Source organism: Vicia villosa, linkage group LG3 (assembly GCF_029867415.1).
Source record: "Vicia villosa cultivar HV-30 ecotype Madison, WI linkage group LG3, Vvil1.0, whole genome shotgun sequence".
Lineage (NCBI taxonomy): Eukaryota > Viridiplantae > Streptophyta > Magnoliopsida > Fabales > Fabaceae > Vicia > Vicia villosa.
Window position 1 is genome coordinate 10343352 of NC_081182.1, and position 7802 is coordinate 10351153.

General features: G+C 32.8%; 1 long non-coding RNA gene across 3 annotated transcripts; it reads right to left on the minus strand.

Annotated features, from left to right (window-relative positions):
• Window positions 1-5098: 5098 nt before the first annotated feature.
• On the minus strand, window positions 5099-7578 carry LOC131654892 (uncharacterized). 3 transcript variants are annotated; one of them, XR_009299601.1, is made up of 7 exons: window positions 7126-7577; window positions 7006-7039; window positions 6755-6813; window positions 6433-6584; window positions 6258-6345; window positions 6036-6106; window positions 5103-5705 (listed from the first exon to the last, which is right to left on the minus strand). It is a non-coding gene; the product is annotated as an uncharacterized LOC131654892 (long non-coding RNA). The 3 variants fall into 3 exon arrangements; XR_009299600.1 differs by having other exon boundaries at window positions 5106-5705; window positions 7006-7045; XR_009299602.1 differs by lacking the exon at window positions 6755-6813 and having other exon boundaries at window positions 5099-5705; window positions 7006-7045; window positions 7126-7578.
• Between the last annotated feature and the right edge of the window lie 224 nt (window positions 7579-7802).

The following is a 7802-nucleotide window of genomic DNA, read 5'->3' on the forward strand; positions in this document are numbered from 1 at the left end:
TCATGCCATGTAAGCGAAGTTAAAGTTTTTTCAAAAAATTTAACGGTAAGGAGTAAGGACCAATTAGTCTAACGGAGCCATTTTTAAGGGACTAATTTGTAACATTTATTAAATAAGAGACTAAAGTGAAACCTGAAATTAAGTTAAAGGACTTGAGAACTAATTAAGCTTAAAAAGTAAAAAAAAAATTTGCTCTCTCTCTTGTGTTTGTTTTATTTTTATCTGCACAAAAAATAACATGTGTAATTTAAAAGTAATGCTATTTAGTATGAAACAATTTGAATAAGAAAGACAAGAATGCACACATGTCACTATTTTAGAGGTAAATTTTAAATTTAAGAGTGAATGTCCATTTTAGTCTCTCACAAAAAAAAAACTGTAGACGTCATATTAGTCCATGAGAAAAAAAAGTCTCTATTAAATCCTTTACAAAATTTAATTGAGTCATGTTAGTCCCTCTACAAAGATTTTTTCAAATCAGTTTTTTTCTAACTTTTGAACCGTGACTGGACTGCCTGTGAAGACCCATTTTAGTCTCTCACAAAAAAAAGAGAGTCCAAATTAGTCCCTATTGGCGATGAATAACATGATGAATTGATGTTGTTATGACGATGAAGTGATGACCTATATTGGCGTTTGATGAAGGCTTATGCCTTGTGGTTGCATAATTGTTGTCGTTGTGTTGCATTTTATGATGTCGCATTCTTGAGTCGCATACATTGCATTTTTACGATGGCCTGGATTGGCAAACACGTTGGTTTGGATTGGAAAACTATGATGGCCTGGATTGACAAACTATGATGGCCTAGATTGGCAAACTAAGATGGCCTAAATCCCATTGTGTGGATTGAGTGCAAATTATGATGAAGGCGTATGCCTTGTTGATGCCTCTATTTATTGGCAATTTTGTGATAAGGGTGTATGCCCTGATGGTACCACATGAAATTTTGTGATGAGGGTGTAATATGAGTTCCATTGCATTACACCATAAATGATTTGATGTTTGCCGCTGAGGAAATATAATTATGTGTGCTGAAATTTCCGTCTACTCATTATCATACTCTCTCTTATATTGTTATGATATCTCACCCTTTCTGTTTGAATGCTACCTCTACGTGGGTAACGCGCAGGTGACAAGGATTAGAGTGGCTAAGGTATGGAGCGACGCCTAGTATTGCGTAGATCGAGTCAGGTTTTGATCTGATACGTAACATCGGGGGATGAACGCTTGTTTTCGCAATTATTTTGTTTATTATTGTGTTTTGGAAATTTGAGAAGATTATGAATTCTCTTGATATTATTGCGATGTTAGTATTTCTTTTAAGTCGATTCGAAGATGATGATTACTATGCATGAACTATTTCCGTTGCGCTAGTAAATTAAAGTTGAACAATATGGTGATTGTGGAATTGGTTCATCCGAACTAATGTGTTATGTATCTTTGTTTAAATATTTGAGCAACTTGTATGATGGTTATGAATGTAGCATCCCATTTGATGTTGTTTGATGTTTTTAATTACTCTGATTATTTATTTAATATAACGATGGAGAAATTGGGTGTTACACAGACTAATCAGGGTAGGGCTTTATTGTAATTCAAGACTTTATCATATACTTTTTTGTGGACACTTGCTTGAGTTCACTTGAGATGAGGCTTGAGTTATGTTCCATTTGATTTCCATCACAGGATAGTTTAAGTCTATCAAACCATGATTCTTAGGTTTATATCTTTATCTTCTTAATCGCTTACGCTTGCTTGTCATAAGACATTAGTTGTCATCATCGAAAATCTTTGTCCTTATTAAAAGCATATCACCTGCAAAACAAGGTTCCACAACTAACATTAATAAGGCGCTTTAAGCGTTTCCAATAAGCCTTGTCTTAGAGGATACTACCTCAAAAGTGACCCAAGTCGTCAATAAACCTCATCAGCCATTTCTCCTGATACAAATGTTTTGAAGTGAGGTCCTCATATTTTATACATACAAATTATTCCCCATAACAAAATGACTCTCAGTCCAGTACTTGGGGAACAACTCAATGCATCTTCCCTAAAATCTGTCCTCGACAACACATACCGTAGCAAGAGGTTCTGAGAGGATATGGGTGACCATAAAGAATCAATCTTTGAAAGGCTGCAGCTCATGAAGAGGCCCAAAGCATCACATGGTTGGCTCCGAATAAAGAAACCCTCGACACCACGTTCAAGTCGCAGGGCCCTGGAGGCATCAAAAGAAATCATAGAAAAAGATCACATAAGGCTTTTCTTTCAAGTATTTACACCAATACTGGTAGACCTTCACATACACCCATATCGTGAGATGAATTTATGAATGAGACATTGTTAAATGCTTCAGAAATTCTAATTCAAAGGAAGTGAAGGTTAGGAGAAGATCTAGAATTGAGAAAGTGCATTCATAAAAGGGATTGACACAATTGTCATACTTACTACATATCTTTTCATCCTCAGTGGGATTAAGGCACCCTAATAAGATAATGGGCCGACTTCAAGAAAGGCTCCATCGAGACTGATATTTCTGGGAAAAACAAAAACAATGAAAGTGTAAATAGAATTCACCCAAGAAGATGTAATATTCTTCTAGGACTTATGAGCACTTTTCTGTGATTTGCATGCTAGTGACGCACTAACTTTTCAAGTATAGGAAGGTGAAATGTTAGAGAAGGAGATAACCCCTAAACTAAGGAAATGACTTAACGAAAACAACATTGACTCTTAAAGAACTATGATATAACATGCAAAAGGAAGTATGCCCTATCAAAAGTGTCAATTCACTCGCACACAATACATAAGTGTTTCAGTTCCCAAGGTTCATAATGTTGGTACCTCCGAAAAGACGTTTGAAGTATAGAGTAGGACATATGTGAATCCTTAAGAAGCTAAAATGTTTTCTTTTGCTTTTCCAAACATAAATGCAAGTGAATTATCGACATTTGAGGCTAACGTGACAAGCCCTCGCCTTGCTGGGTATCAACCAAGGCTTATGGGACAACTGTTTAGGGCCGACCATATTGATCCTGGCCGACCGCTATGAGGGAATTGTAATCTTTTCAGAATCTTCTTAGAATACGAGAAATATACCTCTAATGGTCACAAAGGATCAACGTCCAACGACTCTCCACAAATTACTCATAACAAATAGCGATTTTGTTATTCACTCTCTCCTTTATGTAGATAAGGCACCAAATTCAGGTAATAAGTTTGAAACACAATTTCAATTCACTCTTCTTTGTCATATACTGATTTGAGCATTGAAATGCTAACCTTGCATGTGAGCCCCCTCTTTAGTGTTTAAGGCTTTGATCTGCTGTTACCACCACTCCGCACTAAATTTCTAATTTTGGAACGAAGTTAACTTCTCTCGAGGTTTGTTAAAATGACATTGACACTCTCTCTAGTTTTCTCAGGGGAAATGGGCCTTAGTAATCCAGAGTTTGTGCTGAGAGGTACAGACACTGGCCAAGCATTGTTCCCACCTAGGAATCGAACCTGATATTCTCCAGATTATGTCTTTAGCAGAAGTTCCTTTACCATTGGAGTCCAAGTGATTGGTTACACTCCCTCTAGTTTTTAATTATGCACTAACTTCCCCTAAGCTTACATATATCAACAGAATTTTTTAGCGACAGACGAAAAATCGTAGGTAAATATCATATATATACTTAAGATTTTTAGATCTCACTAAAAAATATAGGGGATGTCAGTGTCATTTTAATCGACCTGGAATGAAAGTTAAAGTATATTTTAAAACTAAAGTGGTTGTTAGTCTCATTTTAATATATCTCAAAATAGATGAGTGTAATTTCTTCCATTAAAATTTAAATGATTATGTTAAATAGATTAAAAATTTTCCTCTAAATTTTATGCACATATATTTTAATTACATAATAATGTTTAGTTTTAGTGGAGTCTAAAACAAATACTAAAGATTCTATTTTTAGATTTATGGAAGGATATGGATTAAATATATTAATTAAAATTCAATGAATTTGCATAAAATATACTTTGCTTATAATAATGATATAGTAATATTCTAGAAGGATTTATTAAAAATTGGATCCTCCAAATTTTATTTTGCTGACCCAAAATACCTCAAGCCCAAATAAAAAAACTGTAGTCGTGGCATGCTTAGGGTAAGCCTAGGGTTTCATTGTCCATTATAAAACCCCAATAAACGAGAGCCTCTCATCTCACTTTTTACTTGTTATGTTCCCTTTCTTTTTTATGTCTGCACTAGTCATAGACCCGTGCTGTCGCCCGGGTGTATTATTTGTGGTGTAGTCTTTTATAAATGATAGTATGATACGAAAAAAGGTGAAGTAAAGAAGTTTGACCAAAATCCATTTAAAAAATTGAAATTAACAATATAAAAAAAAAGGTTTTACTAATAAGACATTAGTAGTATGAAAAATAGATTCTAAGTTAAAATAATGATCCACAAAAAAATTTGATAAGGCTTGATCACTTCAAAAAAAAAAACAAAAGTTTTATGGTCATAGTGACTCATGCAACCGCACACATAAATTCGTTCATATCTTTCATCTGATAAGGTTTGATCACTTAAAAAAAACTAAGTATTATGATGCTAGTGATCATTTTAAAAAAAAACTAAGTATTATGATGCTAGTGATCATTTTAAAAAAGTAAATATTATAGTGATAGTGACCGATGCATCCGTATAGATAAATTTATTCATATCTTATGATCGTCGTATCTAAGGCTTGACCAATTCAAAAAACTAAGTATTATGGTGCTAGTGACCCGTGAAATTAAAAATTTAAATATTTTTAATAAAATATTACAATTAAATATTTATTTATTTACTATTTATATTATTATAATAAAAATAACTATCGTATAAAATAATTAAATGCAAATCTAAATTTGAAATGAATTTTTTATTTATAAAATAAATAATTATTATATAGACTCAACTACATTAACCAAATAAAATTGAGACCAAAAATATTATTAAGCAAAAGTAATTGGTCAATTGGTCAATGCCTTGATAATCAAACAAATTAATCAAAAGAATGAACAAACACATGCAATTGTTTTCTTTCACCAATCCTCTTGTTCATAAGACAACATATATCGAATTGTTAATTCTCAACTGTCAGAAATTCAAAATTCAATAAAAAAGACTAATTTTGTATAATAATAATAATATATCTAATAGAAAGAGTGATATTCCAACAATTATAGATTCCCATTGATCTACAAATCTACGTGTTAACATTAAATTGACTAAATCCTACTTAGAATTTGGAAGTTAATCAAAAGCATTTTACATCACATTACACAACCGTCAAGATTATTTTAGTCTAATCATATATGTAACACTTTCTTGGTAAGTGCAGGGGTGTTTACTTTATTGCATGCAATTCTTAATATTAGAAATTAAATCGTAATTGGACTTGCAAAGTTACAATAGTGTCTTTCCAACTTATTTTAATAAGAACCTTAAAGACTAATTTGCTAATATACATGTACAATCATATATAGAATGTACAATGGTCTTTCAATCATATATATCAAACATATATCTCTTAAACTCCCCTACCGCAACAACAATCTAATAGTGTTGTACAATAGCTGCCAGAAAAATCTTTTGTGTAACAAAGTGTAACACAGCTTAAAATAATACATGTCTTCGGCTCAAAGCAAATATCTCCATCTACTCCTGCTGCAATTATGGAAACAATGCATATAGTTACAAAGGTAAAAAGAAAGATAAATTTAAACTTATTAGAAGTTCTTTTAGTTCCTTTTCAACAAATTTTCAGCAAACAATAGAATAATTACGTCAATCTAAACCAATTCTTTTTAAAGCACATCATTGCAAATTATCACTACACATTGTGAAAATTACACTCTTTCGAACAGTACCTCACAATTGGCGATTCTTAGTTAAAATAATAAAGCATATGACAGAAGAAAATAAGGCTTCTATTTTCATGACTAAAATCTTATGCTTACAGAAAGGAGTAAATATTCTTGGCTAGAGTGGTTCTACCTTGCCCTCCCATTCCTACCGCAGAGATGGCAGTGTGGTCTTCCCTTCCCTTTACCAATCAATGAATCAACCTGCAATTATGTGCAACACCAGAAATTGAGATAATGGAACATCAAAATCAAATGTTGTAATACTTGTTCCATGAAAATTCAATCACATCAGCATTATGTGCTTCAAAAAATATAACTTAAGAAAATGGGTTATTTGTTTGGGAATTTATACCATCCACGTCTTGGTTACTCGTGAGAGCAGTTGTTGCAAAGCTCATTCGTATAACATTGTGAAGCTCATACTCCCACATACCAGGCATCTATAGCAAATTGTATCAAAATATAGTCAGCTAATAAACCTTATGCGAACATAATTTGACCGCAAAAGCAACTTTAATGATCAATACCTGATTTGGCTCAATGATCTATAACTGCAGCCATTAGCAGCACCCCCAAGCGCGGGAACTTATAGTGTTCCTCAGTGTTAACTCGGCTATAACTCGGCTCAATGATCTATAACTGCAGCCATTAGCAGCATCCCAGCATCTTCTGAAGTTTGCTGGTAACAGTAAAAATGATGGACATTACATTTAGTTTGTATACATAAATATATCATATATTAAGTTATGTTTTCCAGAATTTTATCAAACACATGGTGTGCGTATATAAAATTGAAAAAATAGGCATACCGCATATATAACATGAAACTAAAAGCAAGAAAAGTTGAACCTTGATTTGGACTGTGATGCCAATTAGGACCTTTAGAGCTACTCGACTGTGATGACAGGCTTTGAACATAGAGTACATAAAATGAAAAAGCAACAAAAAGAAACAGAGTAATAAAAGAAAATGAACAACAGTTAATAAAAAAAACAAAAGGAAACTCATGTTGTAATATACACAAATCATTTGTTCAATAGTTCAACATTCAAAAATAATAAGGAAAAACATGAGAAATCAATTTCAACAGAGGAACTCACATTTTGCATATATGGATCTAGATGCTCAACCAGGCTATTCCTGCAAATTAGAAATACAGAAAAATAAAAATCGAAAATGTTGAGAAATAACATGAAATGAAGAAAACACTTGTTGCTTACTTGTTTCTTTATTCTGAAATCAAAACCCCTAACAAAAAAAAACACCACAAATGAGAAGAAGTAAACGAAAAATGAAATCATAACATTGTAGATCTAAGAATATGAAGGAGTGAAAACAAAAAATGAAATCAAACACAAACGAATATTTATCCAACTCTGAATAAAATGAGAAGTGAATGAGAGATTGAAATGGAAGAAGAGTTTCTAAGATATCATAACATCGGAGACAAAGATTGGCATGGCTATATGTTCAACACCGTAGTTTCAGCGGCGCAGAGAAATGGGTTGTATATGGGGTGGAGAAAGGGATGGTTGTGCTAGGGTTTGAAAGGAAAGGAAGGAGAAAGAAGAAAACCCGTGAGAGAGATGAGAGAGAAGAAGACCAAGGTAGGGTTTGGGAATAGAGAGAATGCAGATAGAGAGAAAGAGAAAAGGTTTATGCAAGTACAACAATTGCAAAAACTGACCAATGAGAAGACAACATTTGGCATGCTCTATTTTTTATTTTGTTAATTACATGATTAACCTTTTGTATGGGTAAAAAAATTATAAAGGAAGGGTAAAATGGACAGTTTGGGCAATTTCTTAGTATTGGGTAGATAGTAGAAGTAGATTGTGATGATCGATCACAGTAAAATTCTATCGAGTTTAATTAATGATCTTTACTTGTTTTATTA